This window comes from Schistocerca serialis, chromosome 1 (genome assembly GCF_023864345.2).
Source record: "Schistocerca serialis cubense isolate TAMUIC-IGC-003099 chromosome 1, iqSchSeri2.2, whole genome shotgun sequence".
Classification (NCBI taxonomy): domain Eukaryota; kingdom Metazoa; phylum Arthropoda; class Insecta; order Orthoptera; family Acrididae; genus Schistocerca; species Schistocerca serialis.
In genome coordinates, this window is record NC_064638.1 from 724,734,651 (window position 1) to 724,750,851 (window position 16,201).

The following is a 16,201-nucleotide window of genomic DNA, read 5'->3' on the forward strand; positions in this document are numbered from 1 at the left end:
CTTGGGAGGAAAGTTTTGCTTTTTTCCGCGCTGGGACGGTGAGTTCCTAGCGCGGTCTCTAGTTCACTTTTGTTGGCAGAAGGTAGTGAGTAAGTCTCATTACGAAGGCGAGCCTCTCCGGGGGAGTTGAGCAGTTTCGCAGCGGTGGGGCTGCGGCCTGCTTAATGCTTTTGTTGGGCAGAGCCGCCACCTGTCCTCGCTGAGGGCGGAGACTTGTGTCCCCACTGCTGTACCAAAAGAATAATTTAACATGACATTTCTTGCCTTTTCTGCACAAACATCAAAGCACGGGATGCCATGGTGCTGCCTGAGAAACATAAGATAGTCACTTGCTTTCGTGCAAAATGAGTGTGTATCTAGTTGAATGAGTCGTCCCCGCCGCAGTGCTTGGTGCAAAGATTTTGGCTGATTATGAAACACTGCTGCAGGCCAATACCAACCGCTTGCTTGTTAATGTGCGTTTTGTAGTCTCAGCTTACTTGTTCGGCCAATCGGCGTGTGTTATAATTTTTGCTCTCTTTCGCCTCGTTAACACTGAATCCGCGAGTTGCCCAGATGAGATAATCTTGTTGCATTTTCTCCACATAGTCTTCCATATAACTTGGGACGTCTCCCCACAACAGGGTTAGCGTCATTTTGTGTAATTTCTATTGAGATTTTAGAGAACTTAGTTACCTGTCAGTTTCACGTGAACTGTGTGTATTACAAAGAGCAAATAAGACTATTCTATACTCAGACCTGACTTATATTTCAAGATTCCTTAATTGTTCTGCAACTTATTCATGGTTAGATAGCTCACAAATAACAAATATGAGCTGTCGTGTAGCTAAGTTGTTCTTCTCACTGTTACGTGTTTTCGTTGGGTACAGTGGCCAAACACAACCTTCTGATTTTTCCAGAACATTAGGTGTCCCGTAACTGATTTGATGGAATTGGGGAGTGTTACACCATGAACTCCTTGACCGAACAGTATGAAACTGATACTTCAGGATTTCCGTGCCTGTAGTATGTGCTAATTAAAATGAAGGCGTATTTTGAGTGGAAAAAAGCATAACCTAGTGGCACGCCGCATAGACTAATGTCACAAAAATCGGACACCAGAACACGGAAATATCATTTTCTTCTATCGACTGTTCTCTTTTCTTTTTTTTACACTACTGGCCATTAAAATTGCTACACCAAAAAGAAATGCAGATGACAAGCGGGTATTCATTGGACAAATATATTATACTAGAACTGACATCTGATTACATTTTCACGCAATTTGGGTGCATAGATCCTGAGAAATCAGTACCCATAACAACCACTTCTGGCCGTAATAACGACATTGAAACGCCTGGGCATTGAGTCAAACAGAGCTTGGATGGCGTGTACAGGTACAGCGGCCCACGCAGATTCAACACGGTACCACAGTTCATCGAGAGAAATGAGTGACATATTGTGACGAGCCACCATTGGCCAGACGTTTTCAATTGGTCAGAGATCTGGAGAAAGTGCTGGCCAGGACAGCAGTCGAACATTTACTGTATGCAGAAAGGCCCGTACAGGACCTGCAACATGCGGTCGTGCATTATCCTGCTGAAATGTAGGGTTTCGCAGGGATCGAATGAAGGGTAGAGCCACGGGTCGTAACACATCTGAAATGTAATGTCCATTGTTCAAAGCGCCGTCAATGCGAACAAGAGGTGATCGAGACGTGTAACCAATGGCACTCCATACCATCACGCTGGGGCTGGGTGATACGCCATTATGGCGATGACGAATACACGCTTCCAATGTGCGTTCACCGCGATGTCGCCAAACACGGATGCGACCATGATGATACTGTAAACAGAACCTGGATTCATCCGAAAAAATGACGTTTTGTCATTCGTGCACCCATGTTCGTCGTTGAGTACACAATCGCAAGCGCTCCTGTCTGTGATGCAGCGTCAAGGGTAACCGCGGCCATGGGTCTCCGAGCTGATAGTCCATGTTGCTGCAAACGTAGTCGAACTGTTCGTGCAAATGGTTGATGTCTTGCAAACGTCCCCATCTGTTGACTCAGGGATCGAGACGTGGCTGCACGATCCGTTACAGCCATGCGGATAAGATGCCTGTCGTCTCGACTGCTAGTAATACGTAGCCGTTGGGATCCATCACGGCATTCTGTATTACCCTCTTGAACCCACCGATTCCATATTCTGCTAATACTCATCGAATCTCGACCAACGCGAGCAGCAATGTCGCGATACGATAAACCGCAATCGCGACGGGCTACAATCCGACCTTTATCAAAGTCGGAAACGTGATGGTACGCATTTCTCCTCCTTACACGAGGCATCACAACAACGTTTCACCAGGCAGCGCCCGTCAACTGCTGTTTGTATATGAGAAATCGGTTGGAAACTTTCCTCACGTCAACACGTTGTAGGTGTCGCCACCGGTGCCAGTCTTGTGTGAATGCTCTGAAAAGCTAATCATTTGCATATCACAGCATCTTCTTCCTGTCGGTTAAATTTCGCGTCTGTAGCACGTCATCTTCGTGGTGTAGCAATTTTAATGGCCAGTGGTGTAGTTTTCTGTTTCTGTTGCTTCAATAGTGCTGAAACTACTAGATACATTTCAGGTTAGAAAAAAGTAAGATGAATCGGATCACATGCCATTATTGTCTCAGTTCAATGTCTCCCCTAACATTTAGGCGCCGGTTCACAGGCTTGTCGGTCTGACGGACATTTCGGCGAAACCGTCCACCTCTGTGTGAAGACAAGTCTTCCGTCCCGACTTCGCGTGCTCTACCTACAGAAACACGAGTAGAATTCCACCTGCTCATCCGCTGAACACAAAGTATGAGCAGGAGGTATCTCATTGAACTTAACTTCTCGGCGTAAGAAAAATTACTACATTGTCTGCAGCCGTTAGAACTGGAGGTAACAAAAGGAGTGAAAAAGGAGGTTCCTGGAGGCGCCGGGTATCGATCCCGGTACCTCTCACATGCTAAACGAGCGCTCTACCATCTGAGCTACGCCCCCAGCCGCTGGACTTAACTCTTTACACTTTCTCCGTAACAGTTTGGCAGCCGCAGACTCAGCGGCGCCGGGCGGCGGCCACACCCAACAGGTTTCACCAGAGCTGGCCGAGTAACAGGTTGGCTGCGTAACGAAGCACGCCCTAATGCCAAGTTAGACCTGCTTCCATCTTGGGGGCGTAGCTCAGATGGTAGAGCGCTCGCTTAGCATGTGAGAGGTACCGGGATCGATACCCGGCGCCTCCAGTAATGTTTTTGCATCATTTTGTCATTCAGATAACTTACCTAAGTGTAAGAATGAAACTGGTATAAAAATGAATTTATCGTATATAGTCTGGATTCTATGTAAATGGATAACGTCTGCGAATAAAATGACACCAGTAGCGTTACAACTCACTGGAGCTATAAGAACCGGGAGCTATTACAGAGTCAGTAGTCAATATCACCATTTTGCAGACTCAGTGTTTAGAAGCACACAGCTTTATACAAAATGTATAGAAATTCCGGCTTAACTAGTAAGAGTATCGCGATTCGAGACGAATACTTTGAATTCATTTCTTGTTCAGTTAACTTACTTTCGATGCCCAACTTCAGATGACGTATATTAACAGGAGCTTTATTTTGGAGACATTGAAGTCGGTTGGCTCAGCTTTGGTAACATCGTAGTTTCCAGATAAATCTGATAACTGCAGTTTCTCACTAACAGATGCAATTTATTCTCCTAAACTTCAGCGTTTGTTCTACAAAAGGTATAAAATTAGAAAGTTGAAGATATCGAGCATAAAAATGCAAATAGCCTTACGTTGCTTTTGTCAAAGATCGATTTAAGCAAAATTCATGTTAGACGTGAATCACTCGGTGACGACGAGGCAATTTTTTTGTTTCTCTTTTACTTGTGCATTCGCACTTATTTTGCGAAGTTTGTGGTGAAAAGGATTTTTTATTGTACCGTAAATTTAGATTCCTTCCCATTCCACTTCAGGGTGGAGTGTTGAATAAATGTGAGTCTTTGATGAAACCTCTGCCAGATATACTGTATTTCAGCCCTCCTGTGCCTGCTGCAGATAGTAAAAGAAGCCTGTGACAATTCACGTCGTACTTAATTACTCACACGTTTCTCACAAATCTCCCAACACAGCTGCTTAATATCGATCCTGTACTGTAGTATTATAGTGCAAAAGGATACCTGCAGCTTCTTACAACCATAATGAAATTTTTGTATTTATTCCATACTGACTTATATATATTTGTATGACATTAATTTCTTCAATATTAATCATTTAGTCAATTACCACAGTATTTTAAGTTCAGGGACATATATATCGATTTGTAGTAAGATTTTCGGATTAGTACTTGGTTCGAACATTTTGAATTACCTAGACACACAGTCATCACCGCTTCAGAAAATATAGTTCTATTGAAACACAGCTAGCTCTTTATTCACACGAAGTAACGAGTGCTATCAACTGTGGATCTCAGACTGATTCCATATTTCTAGATTTCCAGAACGCTTTTGACAGCGTTCCTCAAAAAAGACTTTTAATTAGATTCCGAGTCTACGGTGTATCGCTTGATTTGTGCGACTGGATCCGAGATTTCTTCTCAGGAAAGTCACAGTATGTAGTAAATGGCGGAAAATCCTCGAATAAAACGAAGTGACATCCAGTGTTCCTCAGGGAAGTATTATAGGCCCTCTGCTGTTCCCAGTGTATATAAACGATTTAGGGGACAGTCTGAGTAGCCCTCTTAGATTGTTGGCAGATGATGCTGCATTTACCATATTATACACTCATCAAAAGATCAAAACCAATTGCAAAATTGCTTAGACAGGATAACTGAATGGTGTGAAAAGTGTCAATAGTCTCTCAGTAACGAAAAGTTTGAGGTCATCTACGTGAGTACAAAAAGAAACCCGTTAAATTTCGATCACACGATAAATCACAAAAAATTTAAAGCCTGTCAGTTCGACTAAATATCTAGGAATTATAATTACTTAAGTTGGAGTGATCACATAAATCATGTTGTGGGGAACGCATATCAAGGACTACTTTTTATTGCCAGAACATTTAGAAGATGCTACAGGTTTACTAAAGGAACTGCGTACACTACCCTTGTTCATCCAGTGCTAGAGTATTGCTGTGCTGTATGTGATCCTTACCACATACGACTGCATCGAAGAAGTTCAAAGAAGGGCAGCTCGTTTTGTAATCAATTTATAGCGAAATAGAGTAGAGACTGTCACGGACATGGAAAGATTGTTGGAATGGCAATCACTGAAACAAAGCGTTTTTCCTTGCGGCGAGATCTTTTCATGAAATTTCAATCACCAATTTTCTTCTCTGAATGTGAAAATATTTTATTGCCTCGAGACTGCATGGGGAGAAACGATCACAATAAAACGAGAGAAATCGGGGCTCCTACAGAAAGGTTTAACTGTTCATTTTTCCCACTCGCTGTTAGAGAATGAAACGGTGTAGAAATAGTTCGAAGGTGGTTCGTAGAACCCTCTGCCAGGCACTTAATTGTGAATTGTAGAGCAGGCATGTAGTTGTAGATATAATTTTTAGCTTCTTTAAAGCAAGAGCCACCTCCAGAAATCTGAGCCTGTGCGGAATCACGATTTGGCAACTTACTTTTCCGGGTATTATTTGTTCTTACACAACCCCATCATCTGCGGGAAATTTGAAATTGTTGCTAATATTTCTCACCAAGCCATTGTTACAAAACAAGAAGATAGCACGGACGTAGCTCGTTACCTCAACCAAAGGATTCCACAATATCAAGTGTGAGCGAGGACAGTTGACATCTTCATCATCATTGTTTGTTACATGTAGAAGTCTGTTTTTAATACCAGGTGGATCATTACGTTTCGACTCGGAATATGCTCCAGAATTGTATTATATGTGAAACTTAAGTTTTTGAGTGTCTTCTTCGATTCAGTGAGAACAGGTCCTTCCTGACAGGCTGAATATAATAACGTTATTAAAGGTGGAAATAATTCAGTTTTGGATTGTTGTTTTGAAGAAGGGATTAGATGATAGCACACATCTTGAGTCATCAGGAAATAGTAACGCTGGTAATGGAGAGAACTATGGGGGATAAAAACTGTAGAAGGGGACCAAAGCTTGACTGCAGTAAGCAGGATCAAATGGATACAGTTTGCAGTAGCTATGCACAGATGAAGAAACTTACACAGGATAGTGGGTGGCTGCATCAAACCAGTCTCTCGGAGTGATGATAAAAAGAACGATAACATAGCGATGAAGGCCAATATGTAAATCTAAATCAATGCTATTCCTAATCAGGCTCCGTGTTACTCACTCACGCTTCGTAAGGACCAAAATTAACGCGCAAAGCTCCTTCCCCGCTCCATTAAATGAGCAACAGTAAAGCACCAAATACTGAAGGCTACACATGATTGTTCACTAATCGAAGTGATCCTCAAACATTTCAGACGGTCTGTACAGAAAACAATGACTGAAACTGAATGTCTTGCGCTGCGAACACCCTGCCCAGATACTGTGGTCGAGATTTCGAGTTGTCACGTGTCGTTTACCACTGACGCCATACTACAGATAGCAGAGGTTTGAATGGTGTGGAACCAGAGTCAACTGAAACATTGAGTCGCATTTTCTATTGTTCGACGTTGACTCTTGCTCCTGATTGTGGCGGACAGAGCGATGCCAAGGTGCCCTTAGACGACCTGCCAAAAGGGCAACAGGAAGCAACGCAGCAATTCTCTACTTCATACCTCTCCAGTTCACGAAATCATTGTAGGATATGACAGTAGGATTGATTTGACAATTGTTGAAGGGAGGCTGAATTCTCGCAAGTACGACTGAAGAACGGTAGATCCTGTGGTGACAACCTTAATGACCATGGTACCACATAGCATAGGCCAATTCCAACAGGATAACGCAAAACCCACGCTTGAGTTAGCATCACAAACGCCTTGAGGACTGTACGGATCACTGAGTGACATGCCTTGTCATTTGCTTTGTCACCACAGAGCTTGTCTGCGATACAAAGGAAAGACGTCCACTTTCTTACCAGCCTCCAACCAGCGTCCTCATCAGCTGACCAGCTTGGGTTTCAGGCATGGCAAGAAATTCGTCATTGTGACATTCGGAAGATGTTTTCTTGCATGCCGCACCAAATGAAAAAGTGTATTCTTGCCTCATACTGATGTTGATTATGGAAATCATTTGAGAATGAAATGGAAGTTTAATTATCCGTTTAATATCCGTTATACAGCGTTGGCGAGATTGAACTATTTATTAAAAATTATTCACAACTTATCTAATACTCAACCAATTTTCATGAAACAAAAAAACATTTTGTTCCTTACAATGGTACAGTTACGGAATGCTAAAATTCAGCATAAGCACCATCATTATCTACAAATTTCCGTTAACGGATGTGGATGTCTGCGACAGATTTCTGCAGATAATACAGCGGTGCATTTCCAAGAACCTGGCAAATTTACTACTGCAGTTCATCAAGAGTTTTTGGCTTTCTGAGACAAATTTCCACTTTCGCCCACCACCCAAAGGAAGAAATCGCAGGGCGCTAGGTAAAGACTCCTCGCTGGCCATTCGATTGGGCCACGAAGTCTCAACTAGCGTGCTGGAACATAGGTGTCGAGCTACGCGCGCACAGGATACGTGGAGTGAGGCGGGGCCCCATCTTGCATAACGATTGTTATTGTAATTGTCGCATGTGGAACAGAATTTTCGAGGATATCAAGGTACTGTTCTCTATTCATTGTGTCCCGAATGAGATATGGACGACAACTTTCGTGGATATCATGTCGCACCACAACGAACTTTTGGGCGATGGTGGCTTTGTTCAACAACCATCCCTGGATCCTCAGTTCCCCGGTGATGACAATTGTGCCGCTGAACGAAACAGCCCTACATGAAGTATGGCTTCATCTGACAACAGCATATTACGGCATCTACCCATATTCCAACCGACAATCACAATCTTCTGGCAGTAATATGGTTCCGACGGACGGCAGTTCAATTCTTTCTTCAGAACAGATCGGACTGTGTGTCGCGTTAAACCATTTTCACGAAATCCTATCTTTGTGATTTCTACGGATTTCGAGTGAACATTTCCCGAACCACTTGCACGCTTTCCTCCGTCCAGGATGATGGTGGTCGACCTCTTCTTATAACATCTGATACAGAACCTGTGTTCTTTAGCTTCGAGTGGCAATTGCTTATGGTCTTTGTACCTACCGAAGCACGAGGTCCTTTCACACTTCACCACCATCTCTGTACTTGTAACACAGGTCGCCATACTTCGTACCGGGGTGCCAGCTGAGCCCGCTCACGCAAGCTCACACGTTGCGCCATGGTCCTCCACTGATATCTGCAATGACCTAATATAACGAACTCTACCATTGTAGCAAAAAAAAGTTTTGTATTTCATGAAAATTAGTTAAGTATTAAAAAGTTATAAACAATTTCATAGGGAGTTAATTCTTGCCTACCCTGTGTAAATAAAGTGTGCACAAAGATTGCTAAATATCGGACTGGTACATATGGTGTAACACTGTCCATTTCAGTCACACCAGATTTGGGCGTATTTACTTCCTCTGACTGGTAGTAACACGTTCTCTGTCTGCCACTCTCTCTTCGGGTGGAAAGAGCTGTTGACACGTCCTCTTCTGCGTCCGCCACACAACACAGAGTGCTGCCAACACTGTTCAGCAAAAAGCGTAAATTTGGGCTCAACCGTTGTCCTAGGAACTTAGCGTTTTCCCTTCCGCGGTATACAAGCAAAGTAGCCGTGGAAGTACGGAGGTGCTGTGGAAAAAGAAATTAACTCGTGTGCAGGCGCCGCTCGAGACCGGTTGTCTGTCTGTGTGTGTGTGTGTCTGTGTGTGTGTGTGTGTGTGTGTGTATGTGTGTGTTTGTGTGTATGTGTGGGGTTCTCATGTTTCGTAATCATCGACGTGAAAATCTCCGAAGTGGCATCAAATAAACGGCCTAACACCGGTAGGCTCAGCTCCCCAAACGGGGACTGTCGACAAAACGTACCATAAGCACATTATAGTTTTCATTTGTGAAATGCTTTTACATTTTAGTTTTATCTTTGCACTTACCAGCATAGCAAAACCTATTATTCCGCTCAGGAAACGGCAGGTATGATCTTCTGTTATGGTCTGGCAAATGGAAGGAACTGTCGAGTCCGCGTCCTGTATACTGAAAAATATCCACAACACAGAGTACCATCTGCACAATTATTCACCTGTCTTTTCTAGCGACTAGACTCTGCTTCACAGCTCCAACAACGTCAGATCGTAGCAGATCTCACACCTTCGTACGCCTGTTGTGGAGGAACGAGTATTGCACGAGTGGAAAAAAGATCCTGGAACTTGTGTACGGCATCTATTAGGGATAGTCTTCCTCTGGTCTGGGCGATTCCACATAAAATGTTGCTATGCCTCCACACGCAGTTGAAGAAGAAAGGCGTCAGCACCGATTTTCAGTTAATGTATGCAAGGCACCGACAGTTCCTTTCAAATGACTTGCCTGTCCCTTAACATGCAATGAATTGGTCTGAGCTAACTCGTTCCCCTGATCTTAAACCCTTGGGCTTTTGGTTGTGGAGTCTCTTGAAATCTCTGGTGTACGCAAGACCCCATTAATTATGTATAAATACTGCAGGAACGTGTCTTCAGTGCTTGCCAGAGCGTCCGTGACCATCCTAGAGTTTTCAGAGAGTGGCTGATTCCCCAGGACGCCGGAAAGAAGCATGGCATACTATGAATAGACACCATACTGTGTACATTGTTTAGCGATGACTTAATGAGCAGGTCGTATGTAATAGCAAGCAGATTACATTAAAAGCTCTGCCGTTTCAAAATGGTTCAAATGGCTCTGAGCACTATGCGACTCAACTGCTGAGGTCATCAGTCGCCTAGAACTTAGAACTAATTAAACCTAACTAACCTAAGGACAGCACACAACACCCAGCCATCACGAGGCAGAGAAAATCCCTGACCCCGCCGGGAATCGAACCCGGGAACCCGGGCGTGGGAAGCGAGAACGCTACCGCACGACCACGAGATGCGGGCTTCCGTTTCAGAGTAACAGAATAATCTTAAACATTACTGCGAAACAGAACTGTGTAAATTTGAAGAGGTTGAAAAATCAGCCAATCAGTTGCAAATAAAGATTTATTAGCCATTGACCTAGGTGTCGACATTCGTAGAAATACCTTCTTCAGAAGTAGTGGGCCTCTTATGTACCATCATGTGATGTAACAATGCCCACTACTTCTGAAGAAGATATTTTTACAAATATCGAAACCCAGGTCAAGGGCTAATAAACCTTTATTTGCAACTGATTGGGTAATTTTTCAGCCTCTGACAGAATAATGTGTTCTGGCTTGTTTACTGCATTCTGTAGGTCGTTCGAAATAGCAGAGATCTTGCAATAGAAGAGATTTGTTTCACAGCAGCGAAGATGAACGAGTGCTCATAGCTCGTAAGGTACGTCTTTCAGAGCACACGTCTCCATAATATTTTTCCTTGTTTTTATCCGTACTACCACCTATGAAAATATGGAAAATTTTTAACACCTTGCATAGGACGTCTTTGGAATCTGCAATTACAATGTTAATTTTGATGTGACAGGAGAGTGGTGCAGAGAGAGGTTGTTTGATTCCAGAAGTCCTATTCGCTTGAGCTAACAAAAAATCTTGAATGACATAGTCTAAAAATATGCAACAGACAGAAGCGGTTTTTTTTAAATAGAACTAGTTATTTTTTGCTCCAGAATAACAGATTTATACGTATGTGACAGATTCAGTGATATAGCTCCCTTGTGGGTCTCACAAGAAATTAGGTAGTAGTAAGAATACATTGCATATGGGTCTGTAGCGCTTTTTCTGAAAAAAAAAGCTCCGTAGCTAGTGTTTATTGGTTTTACTTTGTTTGCTTATATTTCTCTTTTTGTAACTTGTTTCTCATTGTGATTAGTCAAGTTTTCAAGGTGGAAGTTGGTCACAATTATGCTAAAACTGAATAGGATATACAGGCTGGGCCTAAAGTCTTTGTGTAATTATCAATATTAAAAAACTTACAAATTTTTGGTTTGTGACAAATGAAAGAATAAATCACCAAGCTTTTATTATGATATCGATAAACTTTAACATGTGCGCCGTTCGTTGCTCGAAGAACGTCTAATCGATATTCGATTTTACGCCGTAAGTTTGACAATATTTCTTGTGATAAACCAGCAACAGCATCTGCTGTCCCCCTTCTAATTATATCCATATGAGCTACATGCGTAGCATAAACCTTGTTCTTTACATAGCCCCAGAAAAAGAAATTATGTCTGGTGATTTTGCAGGGTAGACAGTTAGACCATCACGTCCAACCCAACTGTCAGGAAACGTCTCATTTGGAAAATTTCTAATATCCAATCCCCAAAGCGGTGGTGCACCATCTTCTTGTAAAATCATATCTGGCTGAAAGTCTCTCAGTTGCTCTTCCGTAAACAGATCTAGCCAGATAAATGTTAGCTGTTACTGATTTTTCGACAAAAAATAAAGTGCCAATGACGCTGTTCCGCATTAAACCGCACCACACATTCATTTTAGGGTCATCCCTAAAGTGATCTATGACAACGTGTGGACTTTTCAAACCCTATCCTCACATTGTGTGAGGATAGGGGAAGTATCCTATTCTGAAAAACAAATTCGTCGAAGATACTCGTTGCTGCTGTTGATTCGTGCCACTATCTCAGTCGCAAAAGCTGGTCGACAGTTTCCATCATCTGGCTATAACACGTGCTTTGTCTAGTCCTTATATGCTTGTAGATGTAATTTGTTGTGTAGAATTCTTTGCACTGTGGTCCTAATTCACGAGATGCGCATCGAATAGACTTAGAAGGGCTTCTAAACAACGCCTGTTGCAGAGCTCTTACACTCTATTCACCGACCGAAGGCTGCCCTATTCGCGGAAGGTCCAACACATTGTCGGTGTGTTTAAACTTCATGTACCATGCAACAATACGCCTTCTGTCTGATGCTTCTCTTTCGTATTGCCTTCAAAAATTTCGCCGCACAGTAATTGGGGATTTTTCTCTCGCGGTACCACGGAACACACTGCGTCTTCTCGCGGGACGCCATTTTACGATGACGATTGTAGTGCTCTCTACTCAGTTTCTACCTGCAACAAAGATATGCAAACAAACTTGATGATTTGTTCCTTCATTTGTCATAAACCACAACTTGTAAAATAAATATGTATATTTTTACAAAGACTTTAGGACCATCCTGTGTTTTAGTCTGTTATTAGTGATAACGTCGAATTCCAGCTTGACAGCTTGCTTGATTACAGGACTGAGAGGCAAAGAATAAAATATAAATAAATAAAATAAACAACAATAAAGTCCAGCTGTACAACGGCTATTTCCGGAAAAGTTAACAGCTATGAACTCACAAATAACACTTTCCTTCGACGGTAATGGATGGAATCCTAATTATGGAGCTGCAGCTGCGGCCACCCAGAAGTTGAAACCACTCACCACGGACACCAACGGCGTCGAGGCAACGGAGAAGCAACGTTCTCTCCATCCCCGTCAGAGAGTGGACTACGCTCCCAGGTGAAATTACAATTAAGTCAATACCATTATCTGCTGACGGGCATTGATATACACTCCTGGAAATGGAAAAAAGAACACATTGACACCGGTGTGTCAGACCCACCATACTTGCTCCGCACACTGCGAGAGGGCTGTACAAGCAATGATCACACGCACGGCACAGCGGACACACCGGGAACCGCGGTGTTAGCCGTCGAATGGCGCTAGCTGCCCAGCATTTGTGCACCGCCGCCGTCAGTGTCAGCCAGTTTGCCGTGGCATACGGAGCTCCATCGCAGTCTTTAACACTGGTAGCATGCCGCGACAGCGTGGACGTGAACCGTATGTGCAGTTGACGGACTTTGAGCGAGGGCGTATAGTGGGCATGCGGGAGGCCGGGTGGACGTACCGCCGAATTGCTCAACACGTGGGGCGTGAGGTCTCCACAGTACATCGATGTTGTCGCCAGTGGTCGGCGGAAGGTGCACGTGCCCGTCGACCTGGGACCGGACCGCAGCGACGCACGGATGCACGCCAAGACCGTAGGATCCTACGCAGTGCCGTAGGGGACCGCACCGCCACTTCCCAGCAAATTAGGGACACTGTTGCTCCTGGGGTATCAGCGAGGACCATTCGCAACCGTCTCCATGAAGCTGGGCTACGGTCCCGCACACCGTTAGGCCGTCTTCCGCTCACGCCCCAACATCGTGCAGCCCGCCTCCAGTGGTGTCGCGACAGGCGTGAATGGAGGGACGAATGGAGACGTGTCGTCTTCAGCGATGAGAGTCGCTTCTGCCTTGGTGCCAATGATGGTCGTATGCGTGTTTGGCGCCGTGCAGGTGAGCGCCACAATCAGGACTGCATACGACCGAGGCACACAGGGCCAACACCCGGCATCATGGTGTGGGGAGCGATCTCCTACACTGGCCGTACACCACTGGTGATCGTCGAGGGGACACTGAATAGTGCACGGTTCATCCAAACCGTCATCGAACCCATCGTTCTACCATTCCTAGACTGGCAAGGGAACTTGCTGTTCCAACAGGACAATGCACGTCCGCATGTATCCCGTGCCACCCAACGTGCTCTAGAAGGTGTAAGTCAACTACCCTGGCCAGCAAGATCTCCGGATCTGTCCCCCATTGAGCATGTTTGGGACTGGATGAAGCGTCGTCTCACGCGGTCTGCACGTCCAGCACGAACGCTGGTCCAACTGAGGCGCCAGGTGGAAATGGCATGGCAAGCCGTTCCACAGGACTACATCCAGCATCTCTACGATCGTCTCCATGGGAGAATAGCAGCCTGCATTGCTGCGAAAGGTGGATATACACTGTACTAATGCCGACATTGTGCATGCTCTGTTGCCTGTGTCTATGTGCCTGTGGTTCTGTCAGTGTGATCATGTGATGTATCTGACCCCAGGAATGTGTCAATAAAGTTTCCCCTTCCTGGGACAATGAATTCACGGTGTTCTTATTTCAATTTCCAGGAGTGTACATCAACGTGGACAGTTGAAAATGTGTGCCCCGACCGGGACTCGAACCCGGGATCTCCTGCTTATATGACAGACGCTCTATCCATCTGAGCCACCGAAGGCACAGACGATCGAGCGACTGCAGGGATTTATCGCCGGCACGCTCTCCCGTGAGATCCACATTCTTAACTTATAGTCCGCACACTACATTCGTAGTGCCCCTGCCATTATACCCATTACTCGCGGCAGACAATCCACCGAGTCCCGTGAGAGTTCAGGCAAATCGTGTGCATCCGCACTGAAGAAGGTCATCAGCCGGTTAGCCTTAAACGATATGAAGATGGCATCTGTTCTTTCGGACATGTCCGAAAGAACAGACGCCATCTTCATTAGCTCCAGGGTGGCGCACCATTCAGACGCCCACAACAGCAGCTCTCAAATTAGTTATGGAGTACAAATTGGAACAAAGCAACCTTTGTTTGAACCATTTCCTTTTCAATGTAAAGAAAGCTTCAGATACGATGTTTTATTGCCTTAATCGCATGTAAGTACACTGCATTACTAGTTTCGGCGGGGTAAGCTGCCATGTTCAGATGTGCAAGGTTACAAAAATATTGTAGCTGTAATAGTGAATTAACGATTTCACCTAAGTTCTTTTTGATGTACACTCAAGTGCAGGTTATGAAATCATACTGGGCGATAAACAGCACATTTGTTGTTGTACCATCGTAACGGACTATGAATACGAAATAAAAAAAAACCTTTTAAATAAATTATTAAATTACATTTATAAATTCCAATATATACCTGATAAAACAGTACCTAATAATGAAGAGAGAGTAAAACACTGAAAAAGGTAACAATGTCCTCGTGGCAACACAGAGTCATACCGGTGTGGCACACATCAACAAGTGCCGCATATATCTGAGTTGGCTGCAGCCTACGTACTGCCGGATACCAGTTGGGCTAATAGAGTAATGCAGAAGAGTGCCACCTGGTGGCAGCAATCTCATGAAGAATGATGAATATATTCTGGGTTATTTTTAACAATATATACGTACAAGTAACAGTATATGAGAGAATACAATATGAATCGTTTAAAATGGACAATAATACAATGTCAGTCACATAAAATGAAAACACAATAGTTAATAATATTTCGTGAATTCGTAAGATCAGAAAAACTATTCCCAATAAGGCAGTTAACATTAAACTTTTGGTAAAGGCTGAATGAATGAGGTTAAATGCGACAGAATTTAGATAACAGTAACTGTTCACTGTGGCAGAAAGTTGTCATACCATGTGTCATATTTTTCGTCTTATAGAAGGCGTCATATCGAAATTTCCACTTATAATGCCGTTTTTACTTGTTTAATTGTAGTATATGCATTGATACACAAAACAGGACATGAAAAGATATCATCTTGGCATATTACTGTGACTTAGGAAGTCGGGATTAGCATGGAAGGACACGGCCCCTATAATGTCACTCCTTAACACGACAACTAGTAGGTCAATTAATTAACAATTTATTCAAGACCACATTTATAAAACAGCTAACACACAATCAACATGTGGCCGTCTTAAAAACAATCCAAATGACCAATAGCTTCCTTCTCAAGCAAGCAGCAAATTAGAATTACTTAATGAACAATAAATCTGAATTACTTTAAAAGATGGCACAGATAAAAAATTTTTTTTAGCAAGAACACAACCAGCACAATACGTTACACTTAATGTAATTAATTGGGGTGCAAATTAATTTTTTAAATGCATGACAGATGTTAGGTGTTTCTCAAACGGACAGTGACGCCAGGCTCCCCTGGGCAAAGGGTGACTTAGCTTCAAATGCCGGAAGCAGCAGACCAGCCGTCCAAAACAACACCTAAAGGCTGGGGCCCAGCCGTAAGTCACCGTTAGATGACACGCCACAGCTTCTGTGCGCCGCACTCACGCACCCCAACTCGCAGAAACTGGAACACAAAGAGACCGCAGAAGACACTGCAAACACCAACCAAACATCAATCAATATATGTTAAGAAATTGATAAACAAAATACACAAACCAATTACTGTTGAGTGAGTGCATTCAGTAAATGCAAGTTTATAAGGAAGTACA

At 43.7% G+C, this 16,201-nt stretch overlaps 3 non-coding genes across 3 annotated transcripts; 1 reads left to right on the forward strand and 2 right to left on the reverse strand.

Moving 5' to 3' along the window:
• Positions 1-2,938: 2,938 nt before the first annotated feature.
• Trnaa-agc (transfer RNA alanine (anticodon AGC)) lies at positions 2,939-3,011 on the reverse strand. Its single transcript has one exon. It is a non-coding gene; the product is annotated as a tRNA-Ala (tRNA).
• Positions 3,012-3,180: 169 nt separating this feature from the next.
• On the forward strand, positions 3,181-3,253 carry Trnaa-agc (transfer RNA alanine (anticodon AGC)). Its single transcript has one exon. It is a non-coding gene; the product is annotated as a tRNA-Ala (tRNA).
• Positions 3,254-14,131: 10,878 nt separating this feature from the next.
• Positions 14,132-14,206, reverse strand: Trnai-uau (transfer RNA isoleucine (anticodon UAU)). The gene has a single exon. It is a non-coding gene; the product is annotated as a tRNA-Ile (tRNA).
• Between the last annotated feature and the right edge of the window lie 1,995 nt (positions 14,207-16,201).